This window comes from Accipiter gentilis, chromosome 18, assembly GCF_929443795.1.
Source record: "Accipiter gentilis chromosome 18, bAccGen1.1, whole genome shotgun sequence".
NCBI lineage: Eukaryota > Metazoa > Chordata > Aves > Accipitriformes > Accipitridae > Astur > Astur gentilis.
The window spans coordinates 1745178-1765829 of record NC_064897.1 but is presented as its reverse complement, the minus strand read 5'-3'; the positions used below and the strand labels follow the sequence as shown (position 1 = coordinate 1765829).

General features: G+C 40.5%; 1 protein-coding gene across 3 annotated transcripts in view; it reads left to right on the top strand.

Moving 5' to 3' along the window:
• The first annotated feature begins 9420 nt into the window (after window positions 1-9420).
• Window positions 9421-20652, top strand: part of SHISAL1 (shisa like 1) — a 197126-nt gene continuing 185894 nt past the window's right edge. For all 3 annotated transcript variants that reach the window (XM_049821428.1, XM_049821420.1, XM_049821427.1), the window contains exon 1: window positions 9421-9658. The gene's annotated coding sequence lies outside the window, so the exon portion shown is untranslated. The remainder of the gene's footprint in view (window positions 9659-20652) is intronic.

Below are 20652 nucleotides of genomic sequence, written 5' to 3'. Positions count from 1 at the left end.
GTGAAGTTCAGCCCTGTTCTCTGCCTGACTGGGAGCAGGGGGTTGAACAGTGGCATCCACTGGGCTGTAACACAGGTCATGGTAGATCATCCTTTGGTTTCCACTGAGGCAGTAGTCCTGACATAAAAAAAAAATATCTCTGAATATTTACTGAAACAAAGTAAGAATGTGCCTAGTGTTTCTTCCCAGCCCATGGGCTATTTGGGCTGATCTGTAAGGGCTTCCATCCCATTCCCATATTGAACAGAACTGGCCCTAGAATTGAGGCCTGAGGGATGCTGCTAGTGACTGCTTGCCAACCAGAATAGCCCCATTCGCTACAACTCTGAGCCTTGCCATTCAGCCAGTTCTTCACCCACCATACCATGTACCTGTTCATCTCACAGCTGGACAACTTATCCAGAAGGATACTGTGAGGGACAGTGTCAAGAGCCTTACTAAAATCCAGAAAACTATGCCTACCACCTTCCCTTCATCCACTAGGCAGGTGACCTTATCATAGAAGGATATCAAATTAGTTAGGACTTTCCCTTTGTGAAGCTGTGTTGACTGTGCCTGGTGATGGCATTGTCCTTTAAATGTCTTTCAGTAGCACCCAGTGTGATCTTCTTAATTTTTCCAGGAACTAACAGGTTTGTATTTTCCTGGGCTTTCCTTCACACTCTTCTTGTAACCTGGAATAACATTAGCTAGCTTCCAGTCAGTAGGGTCCTCTCCAGATTCCCAAGACCTTTGGCAGATGATTGAGAGGGGTCCTGCTGTACCATCTGCTAGCTCCTTCAGTACTCGGATGAATCCCATCAGACCCCATGGACTTCTGAGCATTCAGCTGATACAATATAGGAGCATGCAAGAGGTTTGGGGTGTTGTAACCCAGAAGGTAAGGGATACAGGGCTGTGGCCTGTACTTTGAATATACAGCTTCATAGATGTGTTAACTGAGCAGCTGGTGAATGTAAGCAAAGGTTATACTAAAGGTTTTGCGTTATGAGAACAGTGGAACCAGGAACCACTGAGCTCTTAATTTCTATGTTTGCTACAAGGAGTGACTTTTGGTTCAATCAAATGTGACATGTTTCTCATGGGTCTGATAGCAGGCTAGCTCCTTCTCAGCAGGGCTGACATCTTCGTGCCGCTGTGCTGCCAGCACAGGTCTTACCCGTGGCAATGTGCGGTCCCATATGAGTGAGGAATCTTGGGGGTGTCAGACCCAGCTACTAATTGGCCATCTTCCCTTGCATCTGTCCTCCAGCTATTGGATACAACAGGCAAACTGGGGATTCAGGCTCTGAAATCATTCCTAGGCTGTGTATTACAAAAATGATCATAAATACTGAATAACTGTCCCTGGACTTTGGGACTTGGTTATCTGCCTGCCAATTTGACAACAGACCCTCTCCTCCGAGCACAGCTGTTCTCCTAGCAGCATGCTCAAGTGACCCAATACCATATGGCATTTAATGCCATGAAAATGGACGTTTTGAACATTTTGACTTATGTAAAACCCTAAGGCAATGAAAGGAAGGAGACGCCTGTGAGATCTCTGGAAGAACAATGTCTGGCATGGGGTCAGCTGCTGTCTGTGGGAGGAAGAGTGGTGGGTTGGAAGGAAAAGCATCTCAGCACCTCCTTTTCCCTCAGCCCACCGACAGCAGCCAGTGTGATATATGCCTCTCCTTCACAAGCTAGGGTTGTCTTCGCTGCTTCACTAAAAGGGAACTCAATCTGTGCGTAGACTCTTCTTGCTTTACTTCTGCGTATTGAGATCTCTGAATGATGTAATGTGGATGGACTACCTTAGCCTGCAGATCATGAATGGTGTTATTCTCTCACCTGCCCCTGACAGTTAAGGATTTCATACCATCTAGTTTAGCATGTTAGCTGTCTGTATTTTTGAAGATATTGTCATCTTTATTTAGGAGAATCTTAGTATGTTAGGTGTTTTTCTTAAAACAGATATTTCTACTTACATATTCAATAATGTATGTAGAATATAATAGAATCTGAAAAAGAAATTACTGCAAGTATCTAGTTTGAAACCAAACATCTTCCTCTATTGTTTTATCCAGTATAATCAGAATACTATGAGGGTGATTCATGAGATAGAGGATAATTTTGGTGGTAAAGAGCAGAACTGAAAATAAGACAACTTGGAGTTTTGTTCTCCTTTTTGGCAAGACTTGTATGAAAAATTAGGAATATAATTTCAATATCTGACTTATCTCTAGTATTTTCCTTTGCAGCCAATTGCTTTGGAGTCTTCAAATTGTCTTTAAATCTTCTCAGTGTCATGGATGTTCAGTGTGGAAAGCAAGTGCATTTTTAAATCAGATTTGTTGAGAGAGATGGCAAATGAACAATGATGGACCTGTAGGTCCTGGGTCCTGCTCCTGTTAATCCTCCTGCAGTTTCTGTGGTGGAAGTGCCTCACTGGGTAAAGGGAAACCCTCCCCTCTTCTTCCAGAGGCAACATGCTTTGCTTCCCTTTCCTTCTCCTGAGAAGGCAGGGAGGTTGTCTGGAGTAAGTGTCCTAACTGTGAGGCTGACAGATGCAGGAAGGAGCTGTCACCTCTGGTGCCTCGAGCTGTGTTTAAAAATGTACTTGTTTTGTAGCTTGAATTGGATGGAAAAGGATAAGAGGAAAGAAAATGGAAAGCACTAGCTCAGCTGCCCCTGGGCACCTTAGTTGTACTGCTGATCAACCTGTAACACTTGGGGTTGCTAAAGAGGGAGCAGGGTGTCTTGAACTGGGATTAATACTGTGCACTTCAGCCATTAGCAGTCTCATTTATTCGGATACCATGATTGAACAACCCTTAGGAATATTTATATGCTGCAGAAAATCTGCTTGCTTCAGGGGATGCTTGTAAATATAGGCTCTAATTTAACTTAATCACCTCCTGCTTTATGTACCTACGAAACCTCTTTGATTAAATAGCTAGAAATGACAGCTGGGACTGTATTTAATTTGAAAGTGACTCTTAAAAGAAAAGCTGGTTGTTTATATATAGAAAGTGAGAGTTTCAGTTTTATAGTTCTAACTTCTAATGAAAGCATCACAAATGATGCTGCATGGATGAAAACTTGTTTTTCCCCTTCCTATTGCATGGCATAAGAGAAAACCTGAAGTTATATTTGAAAGATTGTTTTGGTCTGAATTTTCGTTTTGTGCATGGTTCTAGTCAGTGCAAAAAATGTTTCCAAGGGGATGAGAGTACTCATCTGAAGTCTGCACATAGACCCTGCTGCCCTTCTGAGCATACAAAGCTAAAAACAAACTTGCAAGTGTCCCCTTTAAATTAATGGAAGGTTCATCTCCTATTCCTACATTTGCTTTAGACCAGAAAGGCCAGGTGTCCCACACTTTGCTATTTGCTTTTATTATGATAGCACCATGAAATTTTAAACAGAATCGTGGAAGGTCTTATGGACAAGAGGGCAGGTGAAGGATGGATCAACTGAATTTTTGTTTGGAGACATTCTCTGGTCTAAATTCCTAGGTAGCACAGGTGATAGAACTTTTTCTAAGGATCCCTGACTCTATCAAGCCTAGTAAAATTGTGTCCGTACTAGAAAATATTGCTTAGAAAATCAGATCCAGCTTTAAGAGTTTTGAGTGGTAGAGTAAGCTTCCTGGTTTAGCTGTTCTCCTGGCTGGTTAGTGGCTAAATCTAGCTAGGCTCTTTTAATTAGAACAAAGGAGGTTTGGTCTGGAGGATACAGGGACAGTTCACGTATGCAAATGCACATATAGCAGAGAAGCTGGGATGAGACTGGTACAGTCTTGTTGCTGTGTTGGGAGTGATGGAAGTGTAGGTCATGGTGATAAGTGGCAGGAACAAAATGATTCCCTAAGGATTAGGGAGAAGAATAGGGCCATACGCTGTCACAGTTTGCCACCTGGCTTGCTGTTCATTGTAAGTTGGTGTCTTGCAGGTGACAATGCAGAGGTGAGCTGTGAATGTACTCCTGTTAGCTGAGAGCTCAAGTTTAAAACTGAGTTTAGTAAATACTAAAGTGAGTACTTACATATACATGTGTATGATGTGACAGGGCTTCTCACTTAGAGAACACCTTTTAGTGGCTTGTGTCTATAGCTGCAATAGAGGTTGTAGGTATTATAAGTGTTTGCAAATAGAAGCAGTATTTTCAGGAAGAGTATCACTTATGAACTCAGGTTTGTACTTAAATTGAAAATATTGCCTAGGGATACATGCTCACTGATACCAGACCTGGTTTCTCTACATTGTGCAGAAGTATGCATTTGGTCTAGATCAGGGGCGTTATAGTAACCTGAATGTTAACTCAATCTACACTTCTGGCAACACTTACGCCAGCCGTATGCTGGCTACAAGTGAGCAGGCAACACTGGCTACAGCAAAACGTTTGGGGGGACAGATACAGCCGTTCAAAAACTTACGATCGGATTAGCCTTGGCAAACTGAGTTTCTGTTGGTTTGCTTTAGCTGGTCCTGGCACTCTTGATTCAGGAATAGGTGCTGAAAATAGATTTACTGTCCCACAAAGCAGCAGCCTGAATACCTAATATAGAGAAACTTAGCTAAAAGCAGTAGTTGTCTCAAACCTTTTATAGCAAGGGAAAAGGATCTTCCATGTTATATGTATGTTACATAAATATTATATGCATCTTCCTATATGTATATAGATGGTATGTTTTTCCTTGTATAGGGAAAACCTTGGCTTGGAGGTATAACTCACAAGTATATTTCTTTAGTATTGCTCTTATTTGATTCCTCACAGTTACAAATATTAGAGGAAGAACTCAGTGATGAGGTAGAACCTTGCTGTGGCTTTATAAAATCATACCCAGAAGTGCAACTTCCACTAACCTAGACATAAAACTGTATTCCTGATGAGGAAGGCAATTAAAGTGGTTTATGATATAAATTTCAATTGTCAAGCAAAGTTTCAGTCACTGACTTTGAGTGAATTTTTTTTAACTCTGTTCCCAATGTAAGTATTTCTCAACAGCCTTTTCTTTCTTCCTTTTCATGTCATTTACTTCAAATGCCTTGGCCACATGTTAGCTGTGGAGTGGTTAGGCTGAAACTAGTCTACACATTTTTTTTCATCAGCTTTACAATAATTTTCAGTCTTGCCCTTTAACAATTGTAGCAGTGCTGGGATAAAATGAGGCTACCCATTCTGTGATGCAGCTTGTAGGTGGGACCACCCACTGTAAGATTATTGAGGACCCTCCGATTTCAGTTGGGAGCAGTTTCATTCATGTCTGTGTTCCTTTATGTTGACCCTTTGCTTAGGCTTTGAGAGTGACAGCTTTTCCTCTTTCATGTTTAGCATCAGGCGATTCCATAAAATCTTCCCCCTGCTTTGCTCCCCCCCTTTCCCCTGCATATATATACACATTCATATTGCAGCCTAATGTACTGTCTTTATAGCATTGTCAAAAGGCTTTTGCATAATCCTTTAACAGGATTTTAAAGCAATACTTTGAATTGCTGTAGTGGCGGTTTAATGGCTTGCAAATGACAGGGGAAAGGATTTCAACACATGGTAGCATGTAGAAGATGAAACACTGTACAAAAGTGACATGGCTGAAGGAATTCCTGTCTAGGCGCTAGAGTTATGAGGAAAGAAAATAAGAGTTGGAAGAGTGGAGTACTTGCCATAGGTAGGGCAATGGCTTTAAACTTAAGCAATCTACAGTTAGCTGACTTTAAGCTTGCAAACACTGTGAAACAGTATTTGCATCTGGCAGATATTGACAGTATCTTCAGTGGGCAGGCCCTGGCCTCTTCAGCAGTCATTTATACTGAAAAGGGCTCCAAAGTAAGTGGCAATGGAAAAAGTGACCTTTGGTGTAGGCTTACATTAGTTTGCTATGTGAGGTCTGTTACTGTAGTTTCCCATAAACTGCAGTTCAAAGCAGCAGGTTCTCGCAGGCAACCTGCAGGACCCATTGCAATGCACTTACCATAAGCATACACTGCAGTTGCAGTTTCCCTAATGTAGCCTCTGCCACGAAAAACTATTGAATCAGCCAACCATAAAGCTACCCTCCTTTAGCAGAGCTGTAGAGCAAAAGTGGTATTTGAACTCCTGTACTCCCATTTATTTTTTTACAGCAAAGTGTGCCTCGCTAGTGAGTCTTCCTTTTTTTAATTGGCTTTTGTTTTGAATTTTATTTTTAACTGGGGTTATTCTGTCTTGCGTGAAAGACTTTGCATGTATCTTTGCTACTCCTCCAGCTTTTTAAGGTCCCTTTGAACAGCAGCCTATCCCCCACTGCATCAATCATGCACCCAGTTACACCTCATCTCTGAACTTGCTGAGGGTGCCTTTCATCCCATTGTTCAGGACATCAATGAAAATGAACTGCATCAATGCCAACATTGAACCCCAAGGAACACCAATGGTAACTTACTGCCTTCAAGTGTAACTTTGAACCTGCCAGTCCAGCCAGGTTTTATGCATCTTGTAGTCCATCTATCCCATCCAGTTTGGCTACAAGGTTGTTACGGGAGACGATACTGGAGACTTACTGAACTCAAGACCCCTTTTATCTTACTGCTCTTTCCTGGTTCAGAGCTAGTCATCTCATCACAGGTTGGTCAGGTGTGATTTCCCCTTACTAAATCCACGTTGGCTGTTCCAAATCACTGGCTTATTCTTCAAGTGCCTGAAAATGGCTTCTAGGAGGACTTGTTCCAAAATCTTCCTGGCGAGTAAAGTGAGACTGACTGGCCTGTAGTATCTTGGGGCCTCCTTCTTGCCTTATTTAAAGAAAGACATGGTATTTGTCTGTCTTCAGTCAATGGGAACATCCCCCAAATGCAATGGCTTTTCAAAGATCATAGAAGGGTCTTGCAATGATGCTAGCCCGTTTTAGATGCATCACTTCTGGTCCCATTGAGCTGGGTATATCCAGTTGATTACGTGGTCCCAAATTTGGCCCTTCTCTACTGTGAGTAGCACTCTTCATGCAATTCTGCCACTAGCCTTTGTCCATTGCATGTCTCACTGGTTTCAGCTTCAGTCTAACTTTGTCCTTCTCTGTCATTGCCTGCCCAGGCAATGTTTTGCTATGCCTCCCAGGTAGCCTGTCTCGGCTTCTAATTTCATATATTCTTTTGTACTTGAGTTACTCAGGAGTTCCCTGTTAAATCAAGCTGGCCTGCCAGCTTGTTTCCTCACTCTTTAGCACACTGGAATAGACTGCTCCTGTGATTTGACAAGATTGTCCTTGAAGATCAGCCAGCTCTCCTGGGCCTTTTTGCCTCCCAAGGCAGTGCTTCACAGGGTCCCACCCACCTCTATAACCGAAAGTCCATTCTCCTGAAAGCCAGGGTCTTTGCTCCTTGCCTGCCTTACTCCCCTAGGGTCTTAAACTGCAAGTCATGATCACTGTAATAAAGGCTACCACTGCCTGAACGTCCCCAGCAAGTTCTTTAGTCGTGAGTGGAAGGTCCAGTAGACCACCGCTTCTAGCTGCCTGTCCACCATCTGCAGCATAAACTTTCCCAGACATGTCCCATAAATCTCCTGGACTGCTTGCATCTCACTATATTGCCCTTTCCATAAGCATTATGTAGTTAGAATTTCTCATGAGAATCAAGGCCAGTGTTATGAGGCCTCTTCCTTTTGTCCAGAGGAGGTTTTGACTGGGCGTCTGTCGGAGACCTCCGCCGTGGCTGTCCCTTTTGGCATACTCTCTAATTTTGGTCCATAAGCTCCCAGCCCCCTGCTACCCCTGTAGCAAAGCTCTATGCGTTGAGCATTTATGCTGAGCACAACCCCTTGTCTTCCCAGCCTGTTCTTCCTAAAGAGCCTGTGTCCGCCCATTACGGGGCTCTGTGTGAGCTGTCCCATCTGCATCGTGGCATTCCATAACTCTGCAGGTTCACGCAGATCTGACTCATCCTCTTTATGTGCTGCGTAGTCGTAGACTGGTACTTCGGGTGGCTCTGTGGTTACATCGCTTTTGCAGGAAGAGTGAGAGCTTCCTTTGTCATACTGTTGGGTGGGTACCACCCCCGGGTCCTCAATTTCTTATTCCCTCTCTGATTTCTGGGCTTCATCCACCAGTAAACCCAGTTTAAAGCCTTCCTCACTGAGTTAGCAAATCTGTTGAAGATGCTCTTGTCCCACTTCATTAAGTAGATCTCGTCTCTCCCCAGCCAGCCTTGCTACCTGAAGAGCATCCCTTGGTTTTAGAAGCCAAAATCCTGCTGGTGTTCAGGGAGAGCAGTGCCTGGCCCTTGCGCCCTTCCCTCTTGCCCTCAGAGCTGTAGAGTGCTGTAAAAAGACATTCTGGCCTTCAAGATGTTGGGCAATGAAGAATGCACTGTTTCCCTTGGTCAGGTAGTGCAATGTCTAACTTTCCTTACTGTAACTAAAATGAAAGAAAAACTGTACCACACTTATATTCTGAATATATCCAGCTTCTTCCACTGGATCGCAGGAAAACTTTATCTGCTAAATTAAATACAAGAGAAATTCTGTAGTTAAAAGCTCTGATCGGACCTTCTGATGCAATGAAACGTTGGGTCTAGTCATCCTGAAAATACCAGAGTGAACTAGGAGTTACAGTGTGAAGGCAGGATATAAATCTGTCATGCTCCAGAACTACTTGTTTAGGCTTTTCAAAGCAGGCATCTTTTTAACTGCCCCTTAGAAGTTTGTGCATTATGTGCAGCCTTTCATAAAGCATATTTAAAGTTTATGCTTAAAATGCTCCTTTGTTTTGTATGCTCAGGAGAAGCTCTTCTGTTTTCAGAATTCCTGATTGGATGGATCATAAAAATATCCATGAGCTGATGAGCTCTGACCCATTTCTTGTTTTAAAAAACTAAGCACATCTCGTACTCATCAACACTGGTGTTTAAAATTGCATGTAGTTTCAGACAGCCCTTGGGTTGTTGAGTGATGTCATTGTGATGTTCAGGCTCTCCCTTAGAGACATCACCTTCTGCTTGCTGCGCTCCATGGTGATATGCATGTTAGAGCTGCCTTTTCCATCTGTCTTAAAGTTGTAAACCTGATACCCTTTTCTGCTGCCTATCTTTTCCCATCAGCAAGAGGGAGAAAAGCCTGCAACTCCCCCACACATCTACCTCCACCTCCACAAATTCACAACTGGGCTCAGAGCTGTGCGAAGGAAAAACTGACAGGCTGCAATTCTGAATTTTAAAATCTTCATAAACCTCTCCTCTAATTCCTGTGTAGAAAGGGGTCGTGTGCTAAATATAAACCTTTTCAGACAACCTAAGAAGAGAAACAGTCAGGGAGCTCATGGTTAGGGAAAGAAAAAACCTATGAACTGATACTGTGGTGGCAGATTACCAAGTGCTTTCTATCAGTTCGACCTGCGTTTAAGAGTTTAATCTGGTTTTGAGTTGGAGTGGTGCTTTAGGTGACTTGGAGACAGGTGGCTTTACAGGACATCTGACATTTCACTTTTGGCAGGGTGAGGCCGGAGGCAGACTTTATTTTGGACTATGTTACGGGACTGGCATCCAAGGGAATCTGCTCTCGGATGAAGTGACGCTCCTTCTGATCTGCAGTTCATCTGAATGTACGTGGAGCTTGGAATAAGTTGATCAGTAGGCAGCCACTTTGAAACCCATTATTATTTGTTTCTTAGACACATCAGTGGTGACAACTGACTTGCTAACAGGTAATGCTATTTATAGTCCTTCTTGTAGGTATAAAAAATTGCTTATTAATGTTGGTCTTAGTTAAGTGAGTAATATTGCTCATTCTTAAACACTTGGCAAGGTTTTAACTTTCAGTTCATCAGCAATTTTTTGTGTAATACTCTAGCTAATGCTCATTGCCAAAGAGAAGCTTTTTGACAGAATTTTGGAATTTGCATTAAAACAAAATAGGTTTTGAGTTGTTATTCTAGTGGCTTTTCTTGAAAGCTTTTATACATGCCAGAAAAACAAACTTGTAAGAGCTGTACAGAAAAGTTGCAGGTGTTAAATCAGAGATTTAATTTTTTTAATCCGACTAGCAAATTAATCTAGATTTCTCTGTCAGGAAGCCATCTGCATGGTCTCAAATGACAAAGATATTTTTTTTCCTGAAAAGACAGCAAGTGCCATTTCCCTAGGATTTCTACTGTAATGTATTTCTATTCCACATAATAATGGTACTAGGTATATTTAAGGAACTGCTGCTAGTTTAAGATGTACTCTTCAGAAGGCAACTGAAACTATGATAGGGGAGGTGAGAAATTTGTGACCTGAAAAAAAAATAAGCTGTCAGAAGGTTAGAGTTCACAAAATAATATTATTCGGCATACCAAATGTGAGCTCCTAAAGAGCTTTAACTCCCAGGTGACCAGTATTATTCAGGTTGACAACAAAATGAATGCATAGACAAATGCAATTTTTACTTCCAGCCTTCACAGACCTGTACCGTGGTGTCAGCCAGGAAGGTGACTTCTTGCTCCCCCTCAGCATGCTGAAAAGGAGAATGGGCAAGGGAAAATGGGTGCCTCTGCCATGTCACCATGTACAGTGTTTCACTGAAATCAGATCAGTGCTCTCCCAGTTTTGGAAGGGAGTTGTCTTTGCAGATGACAGTCATATTCTGCGTGAACTGTGTAAACTGACACAGTTATTCTAATAAACCTTTCTTGTCTTGGTTGATGGAAGATTTACTTAATGCTTCGAGAGCTTGCTTATCCTGTGGTATATGGACATATCCAAATATTAATTACTGTCTAAATGGATTCTTTGCCTAATCTGCATTAAGGATGTTTAAGGGAAAAGCATTATTTTTTTTATTCCAATTTCCTTGTGAAAGAGCAGGGCATTTTATTAAAGTACTTAGGGCATCCAGGATTATTTCTGTGTCTAGGGTGCAAATGTGATATGCTTTTTCTCTGCTAAACTTCTCCCTAAATTGATGATGGCCAGAGTCAATTGCAAGTAGGTTGTTCTAACTCAGGTTTGAACTACCTAGCTCTGAAGATGAATAAGAGAAAAATCATTATTCTGACAGCTACGTTACCAAGCCAGCTCACAGTATGGAATCATTATGCTTTCTGTACTTCGCAGAAAAGTTAAGGGACAGCCATTGTGAAAGTGTCTTTAGACTTTGGGCTCCAGCCAGTTCAAAATGTGGGGTGCATTAATCATGTGGCCCCTGTGAGGCTGTAAAGGATTAGCTAAATATGAAATCTGCATCCTATATTGCCTCCTGTGAACCTGTGTATTCCTCACGTTGGTATATTATGGTAGGGCATGAGCCAAGGTTGATGTATGTTAGTGGTAGGAGTTGGCTTTCTCAGAAGCTAGAGAGTAGGAGAAAAGGGGAGTACAGTAGTGGAGATGAACTGAAAATCTCTAGTTTGCCGTAAACATCTTGGAGGGTCTGCAAGAAGAACAACGTTGAACCCAGTCAGTCAAGTCCAATGCAGCAACTTCGAAGTTGAAGTCACAGTTCAGCATCTCAGCTGTGAGGCTCTCCTTCCTCCTGGAAGGGCTTTGCTTTCTGTGTCTGTCTATCTAGTACTTGCCCTCAGTAGGTAACACGCTGAAACAATTCAAAGCGTGTTGAAATATTGCAGTAATGCTAGTGAAAACGAATTCCCTTCTCCGTGGCTTTCTGCCGTATCAGCTGAGCAGATTGAATTGTGCCAGCTTCGAGGGTGGCGGTTGCCCCTGCTCGTCCTCCGAGTCAGCGGCAGCCGGGACTGGCCGGGACTGGGGCGTGCAGCTGCAGCGGAGAGGGATGAGCTTCCCCAGGTCTTACTGAGGAGTCCAAGAAAACAGGTTGGTAAGTCGTCTGTTTAATGCTGCAGTAAGTGTTTGGTTGATGACATGTAAATCAGCTCCATATGAATATTTATGATGATTGAGAAGATACTTTCCCTTTCTGTGTGGGCATTAGCCTGTCTTTTTCACATGTGGATGAAATAATCTGGTAATTTATCCTGGAAGAAAACCTGGTCTTGCACAGCTCTAGCCATGTAGAAAATACTATTCTTGAATCAGGATGCTACTGGGATTGAATCTTTTCTTGTGCTTAATGATGGTCTGTTGTTTTCTTGCCAATAAGTGATAATCCCACACTCCCCTTCTGCAGGTGGTGCAATCCAACACTTAAAACATTGAAGCCGCAACTGACCAAAGACAGTGCAGAGTGCAGGTAACTGGGTTAAAAAGAGTCGATCAAAGAATGCATGTGCAAAATTGAGGAGGGCAATAGAAGAGTATCTAGTGTTTTCCAGTTAGCTCTGACTGGAAGCTGGACGTGTCACTGCAGGCCTTGCAAACGAGCAGTTTGGCAGCCAACGGTGTAAGGACTCCCCTTAACCAGGGGTCAGACTGGGACAAGTGCTTTAGTGTGAGAGGACAGACCTTCCTCACCATAGGAAAAAGACTGGAGTATTCACCTGGTTTTAGTGAAATCTGCTTGATGGCCACTGGTGGTAAGGTTTTCTAATTGTTTTGTCAATGTTTTCTATAACAATGCACTCATGGTTACAGAAATCTCTTAAAATCGCAGTTGTGTATGTGGCTGTAGTATACATGGGTGATTTCACTGCCACTTATCTCCATGAATTTTTCTATCACTACCTGATACGGTGCTGAGAGAGGATGTAAGAGTTACTGCTATGCATTTTTCATAGTTTCAGAAGCCTGATTTAAGAACCATGACACCATTATATTAGTAGCTGCCTGAATAACATACTAATAACCATTACAGTTACTGCAGGAGGGGATTACTTCACTGCAATGTAATGAAATGTAAAGCTGCAAGGAAGTATTTTAAAATTAGAGGAGGTGTGACATTTTCATGGTGATACAATAGACGTTTTTAGAATGAATTTATAGTTGTTCCATATATAGTGACTTTTTTTTTCTGCTATCATGCTGTTACCGTTTTAAATTTAAAAGCTTAAGAGCAAGTTAATAGTGCTGCTGCCATAATATATTTCTGGTTGCTTGGGTCTTCCTCAGTAGTCATCTAGATCATGAGCTGTTCTGAATTTCTGTTGCTTTACTAACTTTTACTGAGGTATCCATACAGCACAGGGGACTAGTCTTTTCGGTCTAGTGTTTGATCTGTTGCTTTGTCTAGATGATAATCTGACTGAGATCCTAGGAACTGTCCTATGAGCAAGGACACAGCAAAGATCTATATAGGGTTGTTCCATACGATGCTGGACCAGATGCTTAGGAAAAAAGTGCACAAAACCAGCACTTGTAGAATGTTAATAAATATTTCATACACCTACTGTTTTTCTGCAGTGAAACAGGACTAAAAACATATGCTGAGAGTTGCAGACTTCTATCAATGGAAAACAAGTTGGTCTAGATAATACTTGTTAGATAAAACCACGTGTTACAGTAACATCTCAGCTCGTTAAACCTTAGGGTCACCTTATCCTCACAGAGGAAAAGGTGTCTTGCAGAGTTTTAAAGAACTTAATATCCAGAAGGAACAGTCCTTCAAAAAAGATACAAGGAGCTAGTAAGCCTAAACAAAAGGTTTGTTGCGATCTTACTGATACTACAGTACTTCACAGACAAGGAACTAAAGCATCTGAGGAGGAAGAACTAACATACTTTGAGTATATATTTACCCCTGCATTCTGTGTGTCAGGGTGCTTTTATAGAATTTAAGTAGATATGGAACTGGGTGGTGGAAGGCAGTTCAATGTCATTTAATGTGTATTTCATGTAGGAAGTACATATTATGTGGGATTTCAGATCTGATTATCCATCAGAACAAAAGGGCTTGTTCTGTTCATGAACTGAAAAAGGCAGGGGAATCTGCCTAAATCTCTTCCAAACTGTCCTTAACCTAAAAGTAGCAATCTCAACTAGATTTAAGTAGAATAGGAGACAAGTAGAGTTGCTCAACAAGATTGGTCTTGGTAAGGTGCTATGCAACACAGGGGATTTGGTGTACATTCTCCAAGCTGACTTCTGTCTTTGTCCTATCTCCCTAAATTTAGACTTTGAAATACATACTTGGAAACAAATAAATATTAATGGTTGTTTTTCACAGTACTTGCATATGAAGGTCTTATTGATTTCGATGGTGTTCAGTGTGACTCTGTACCAAAAGAGGCCATCTTTTAGGTACGTGAGTACAGAATTTGAGTTATGCATATAATTGGTCTAAATTTTTAGTGGCTAAGGAAAAATGTTATGTGAAATGAACAGTAGATTTAGCAGGAGTACTGAGAAATTGTTGAATTCTCGACTACACAAAGTATTTTGAAGACTGCTAATATATGTGAAAGCTTTGAGAAATCAATACAAGCTGATGAAGAACAGAACTCTGCTTCAGATTTGTGCCCTTACAGGCTTAGTAGAAAGTAGACATCCTTCAGGAGCAAAGAAACTGCAGAGCCCACTTTCAATGTTTAGCGCTCTTCCACTGTGATTTCCTAAGAGCTACTGGAAATGAAAAGGAGTTTGGCTGCCTGGATCCACTGAGAAAGGAAGCTCAGAGACATACAGGGAGCTGAAAATGTTTCTAGCTTTCAGGTACCACCAGTATAAGACAAATAATGGATGGCAGGGGAACTAAATGTCATATATAAGGGAGGGAAGCAGATGGAAGATGCACAGTTATGGGAAGTGACTGAATAGCAGTGTAGCATAGGCATGGAAAATGGTTAACAGAACAAATATATGAGAGATTAAATATAGAAAAGAGAGGAGATTAATGTACTGGAAACTAGCTGCAGATGTGATCTGCTCTGGACACTCTGTTCTCTGCTCTTGTATCATCCCCATGGTATCTAGGCACTTAACCGGCAGATGAGTCACTGTGTCTTTGTGCTGCAGCTTGTTTCTCCATTAAATAAAGGTAATTCTTTCCACTCTTGGAGTGATGCTGAAAAGGATTGATCTGTAAAGTGCTTTGAAGATATACTAACATTCACAGATCCTCTAAAGCCTAGGTTTTAATTATGGAGCTGCAGATAAATTTAATACATTTTTACAGCAACAAAAATGCCTAACTGCAGTAATTCTATTCTATGATAAATTGGTTTTGATGTTCCTGATACCCAAGATGATGAAGAGGCTGGTTAAATTGGTTAGGACAGCATAATACCATTGACTTCACTTACACTTATGTAACAGTGGGAGTCAAAAAAATTGCTGGTTGGGAATCATCTTGTTTTGTTTCCAGGGTAGCTTCCTGTATGTTTCAAGGATAACCTATTTCTTTAGCTGATACATGTTATACTTTGACCTTAACTTTGCTGTGTGTTGCAACCAGTGAAGTAAAATGACTCTAAGTGAAATACGAATTCATGACATGCAGCCCCATTACAGCTCCTCTCTTAACATGTTGTATGATGGAGTAATGGGAACAGAACTTTACAGTTTCATCTGGTATATTTTTGCAGAGCTCACACACCAACTTAAAATGTTATGTACCTATGACTTCATGGTCAGTGTCAAACCTGTTCTTTCCATGTCAGTCTACAAAGCCTACATCATTCATTGTCTTAAGCACTACTTTTCTTGGAAGTAACCATCAAAACCATTTTGGTCAGTTCTAAGCAAAGCAGCAACTGTTCTCCTAATGGTCCCGTAACCATTAAAACAAAAATTGTTTTCTAGGTGTGTTCAGCAAGGAAGGGAACCTACTGGCTGTAAATAACTAAGGTCTTTCAGACAATTTGAGCTGATTTAAATTCCAAATTACTTTGTAATCTGAAAGTTGATACTATCTGACCACTTGCAAATGTAGTCATTCAGCATAAAATCGGAGCCTCACCAGAGCTTGGTAAGAGTTACTTGAAGATGTGCCATGAGAACTATTATATGTATTTGTTATTTGCAGCACACAAGTGGTGGTTATACCCCTTAAGAGGTGCACTAATTAATAGAAACTTTAAAGTTGGTAATAATTAGTGCTATTAATGATTAAATGTGTCCAGTGGAAAAGTGTGATGGAATAGGCATGGTCTCGGCACTTAAAAGGAGATAAGCAGTCTTTGCTGTACTTGACATTTAGTGGACCTCATTACTATGTACTGGACGTGATTTATACTAGCAAAGTACTGGAGAATGACTTGAAATGGAAGTTGGTTTACAGCATGTTTTAAATCCTTTCTGTTGTGTTATAACACTGTAAATGGGCCTTCATAAAACACGGTCCAGGCAAGTAATTTTTCAGAGGTCCAAAATGATATTACCTCCTACTGGAAAGAAAGCTGCACAGCTGGAGTTTGTCAGAAAAGATTTCTCCACAGCACTTGGCCCATGGTTGTATCAGATCTCACAGTGACTAATCTCAGCTTTATTGGCACTTTGATGCTCTCATTGGGGCAGGAGATGGGGGTGCCAGTGAAAAATCCACTAAATCCAGTGCAATTCTGAGAACTATGATTTTTTATTAACCTCACCCGTACTTGTTTTTAACCTGGACAAGGTGACTATACTGAAAGGTTATTCTGGTAAAGTAAAAGATGGTCTTTTAATAAAGTTGGAGACTATCAAAGTGAAGTGAATCACTAAGGTTTTCTTAAACTGTCTTTAACATATCTATAGCTGGCCTTGTGTACCTGGTTTCCATTCAAAACAAATGCAACATCAAGGCAACTGAATGGGACTGCATGGAGGAACTCTTTCCTTTTTAAGAAAGCTATTGCATTGTGTTTCTCTTTGACTTTTAGAGACTGTGTGAAGGCACGGTGACTGCAAATGAAGCTGTCTGAAGCTTATGACCTTTGTAATATAAAGACGTTCTCTTCCTAGTCTTGCTTCCCTTTCTGCTTGGAAGTCTCCCGAGTCATATGTTTACCAGTTTCCCCTTTCCCAGATAGCATGATGTACAATTCTTAATTCTTTCAATTGAAATTGAATTAGAACTTTTAAATTCTTTCTTGGTGTTGTCCCATGTTGCAATTGCTTATAAGAAATAGCAGCAATATGATGGTGCTGATTAGTGTCATTTCTAATATATTGCTGCCTTTTATCAGAGACCAAGTGACAATAATAAAAACAAATGTCAGATTTAAGCATGGAGCACTTAGTTCAAATTGCTTTGCACCCTTGTCCCTCTTGCTGCTCACATGAGGAATTTCCTGGCTTGCCAGCAGTGCCAGGTTCTGCTCCTGATCGTTTCTCCTTTCTGGATGTGAAGGAAGCAGCCAGGGTGATGGTCCGCGTGGACTCCACGTGCTCCAAGGTAGGGTTGAAGTCTGTGCACAAAACTTGTGACTATTAGCATCGAGTTAGAAATGGAGAAGGGGGGGGTAGTATGTGTCAAACTCCTTTTTCCTTCCCCTTGCCTGAAAAAGGGCCTTTAAGCTGGAAGGGCAGCCTCAGCTACATGAAGTTGCTACAGTCCCTCAAAGAGAAGATGTGTCTCTTCTAACTTCTCTCATCTCCCCTGTACTTTTGGTTACTAGGTCTAAAAGTCAGGAACAGCCTTATATCTCCACACTTGTTAGAGGAAAGTATTATATGATAAGTATATTTAATTCTACTGGTCCCCTCCGAAGTGAGAGAAGGATAAGGAATTTCTTTTTTGATGTCTACAGAGAAGCTGTAAAAAAAACCCAAACAAACCTAAACCAAAATGCAAACCAAACACAAAACAAAAAACATAGACACAGTTTACCTGTTAGGATGAGACACGCCTGAAACACTGAAAGCAAGTTCAGATATCCAAACACTAGAGTGGATTATTAGGCAGCTGCTGCTAAAATATCTTGATTTTAATGCTAATGTAAAAATGCCTTATATGTTAAAAGAACTGTATATCTTTCTGAACCTAGTGCTAAGTCTTCTAAGGTTCCTTAATCTTACTAGATACTTAGACCTGTAGATCTTTAAAAGGCAGTCTGAACAATAATTCTAAAGTGATTTGTATTTCAAATTACTGCTTCTCACTTTAGTATAGTGTTGCTAGTTTAGAGCCTTTCTGATACTGCCTTTCTTTTAAGATTTCTTGTTAGATTAAATCATAAACCCACCATAATTCCAGCATGCAAATTACTTTTAAAGCAAAAGGACTAGTCTATTTCAGCATTCAGACTTTGAGGCAGATAATGCTCCTTCCACTAATTTCAAGTGGCAGTAATTCAGACCTGGCCTGCAGAGGTATGATCAGGTACCAAAAGCTTTTGATATCTCTTAACAGCATGAGAATAGACATCACACAGCCAGCTCTCTCAGAATAATTCAGTTCTCTGCTGTTGGAAGTTTTTCCTGTTGCTTGGACTGACTTGTTTGCATCTAGTCTGTGCAACGTTCCAGAAACCCATTGCTGTGGGAAATAGTACTATTGCTCAGGTGTCTTTCAAAATGCTACTCCTTTTAACCTTGTAATTTCTAGTATTCTCACTTTCTACAGAAAACTTAAGTTTGGGGAATTTTACAAGTCATGAGAATCTACTCTCTATGGAGTCACTGAAGCCAATTCTGTTTATAACAAGTTAACAAGCTTAGCTCTGAGGAGACATTCAATGTCCTGTTATCCCTACTCTAAATAGGACATTTCTAAAGCAAAATCATACCTGCTTTCATGATAAACCCTTTGCAAAGCTAGGACTTCCCTTCTACATCTTCTCTTGTACAGAGATGTTTTCTATCTACAGAGATGTCTCCATGTCTTCCAAAAGACTATAATATTTGGATCCCTGCATTCATTTAGCTCTGAAACTTAGTCTCGGCACTGGGTTATTCTGCCATTTATTATGTTTACTCAAGGTAAATGGAACTTGCACTTTCACTCTAATTCTATCAGGGTGGGGAGGGGAAAAACCACTAAAAGCCTTGATGTGGTCTTTAGTGTATGTTGCTCTCATCTGTGACCTTTTTCATATACTCATAAATTTCTTCCTTTTGCTTTCTGTGTGTATGTGCATGCAGTAGCTCTGAAATATTAAATCAGATCTCAAATGTCACATTATCAATTTCGGGAAGAAAGAATCTTGGCCATTAATATAGAAAGTGAATCCTTTTATGTTGCATAACAGATAAGTTATAATAGGCAGGCTGTATCTGAGGATACATGATACAAACATGGCACTGAGCTTTTTGCTGTTTATCTTTTAGCTGTCTATTAGAATTACTCTTTCATCAAACAAATGAGGCTTTTATGGATATTAGCAGGAGATGTGCATCTGTTATAAGCCATGTACAGTCACTGAATTTATGTATTGAATAAGATACTTATATGTTTTTTTTACCTAAATATACTGTGTCCTTTATGTACACATATGATAACAGATCATTTTGGTCCTGGTGTTGTAGACCACATATAAATTACTTCAATAGTGTAGACTGGCTCACTTAAGCAGGACCATTCTTCAGAAATTAAATAAGTATAGTGATGCTGGGTGTTTCTCTGAATTACATTTTCTCATACTGCAGAATATGTATCAAAGCTGTTCAAATACTGATAGACAGTCTAGAACAATGGTCTGAATTTGTTAAAAGGTAACTTTTTCAATCTGATTTTGTTTGAATGAATCACCTTTCATCTATTCTCCATTGCTACTTGACTATTATACAGCAATCACTTTTGTAATGAAAGCCATTTGAGTCCATATGTTAAAAATCAAAGCAGTTGGACTATTTCATTTCAAAACCATTTAATTGCAGAATTTGAGAAAGTGAATTTATACCATAAAAAAATCCCTTCTCCCTGCCCACTAATGCAAAGTTTTTCACCAGTTCATTAAATATTGTATAGCACCCTACCTAATTTTTCTGCAATCTTTTAGTGTACATAGCTCCACTGAAACTTAGCAAACTCAATTTTTAATTAAATACATTTTTCAAAAAGTAAAACCATAAGCAGTAAAAAAACCCCTACCTTTTGAAATATAGTCTAAAGCCTGTATTGAAGTGTCAGTGGCATAGTGCCCCACCCCTAGGAAGTTGTTCCTTTTTGTATTATGATGTTGGACACACAAGGATAACGATAATAAGTATGTTTCTTGATGCTTAGCACAAAATTCATCTTGCATAATCTATTTGCAGGAGTATCTTTCCCATATGAAATACCCACCTGTGAACATTTTTGGACACAATACTTGGCATATTTGTTGCTCCCTGAAACATCTCTCCCTTCCTTTTTCTGACTTATTTCTTGATAAAGTGGCTGAATTACTTGCCTTGCTACTAACTGAGGCTTAAGGAATGGAGTATGTTGCGTTTAAGAGAGGGAAGAGTTAGGATTGTAAATAACTGCTAATAAAATGCTTTGATGGCAAACAGGAGTTGAATACATTCTACAGTTTGTTCAAACAGTTGTGTTGTACGAGGCTTACGTTGCAAACAGCAGTGCTTGTGTCCACATGCATTCTGTATCATCAACAGCTTGCCTGAAAAGTAATTTAAAAGATTCATAACCTACAAATTTGCCAGTTGTTTGTTATACTTAAGGAAATATCTCGCTTTCTATTATTGGGTCATTTCTTCAATGTGTAATTGCTATATGTAAGTATTCTAAATCCTCTCTCTATGAACTTGGAGAAAACATTGAATGAAAGCATTTAGATGATGGCCAGCATGTTGATAAGAGATACAAAGCCCTCCTAAATCAGTAAATCAAGGAGGTAGATTTTCTTCGACTCTTCCTTTTGCTCTTACTACAGTGTGGCATCTCTGAGTATATACATAAGGAAAAAGAGTATTGTGCATATGGAGGGTACCTACTGGGATGGCATTA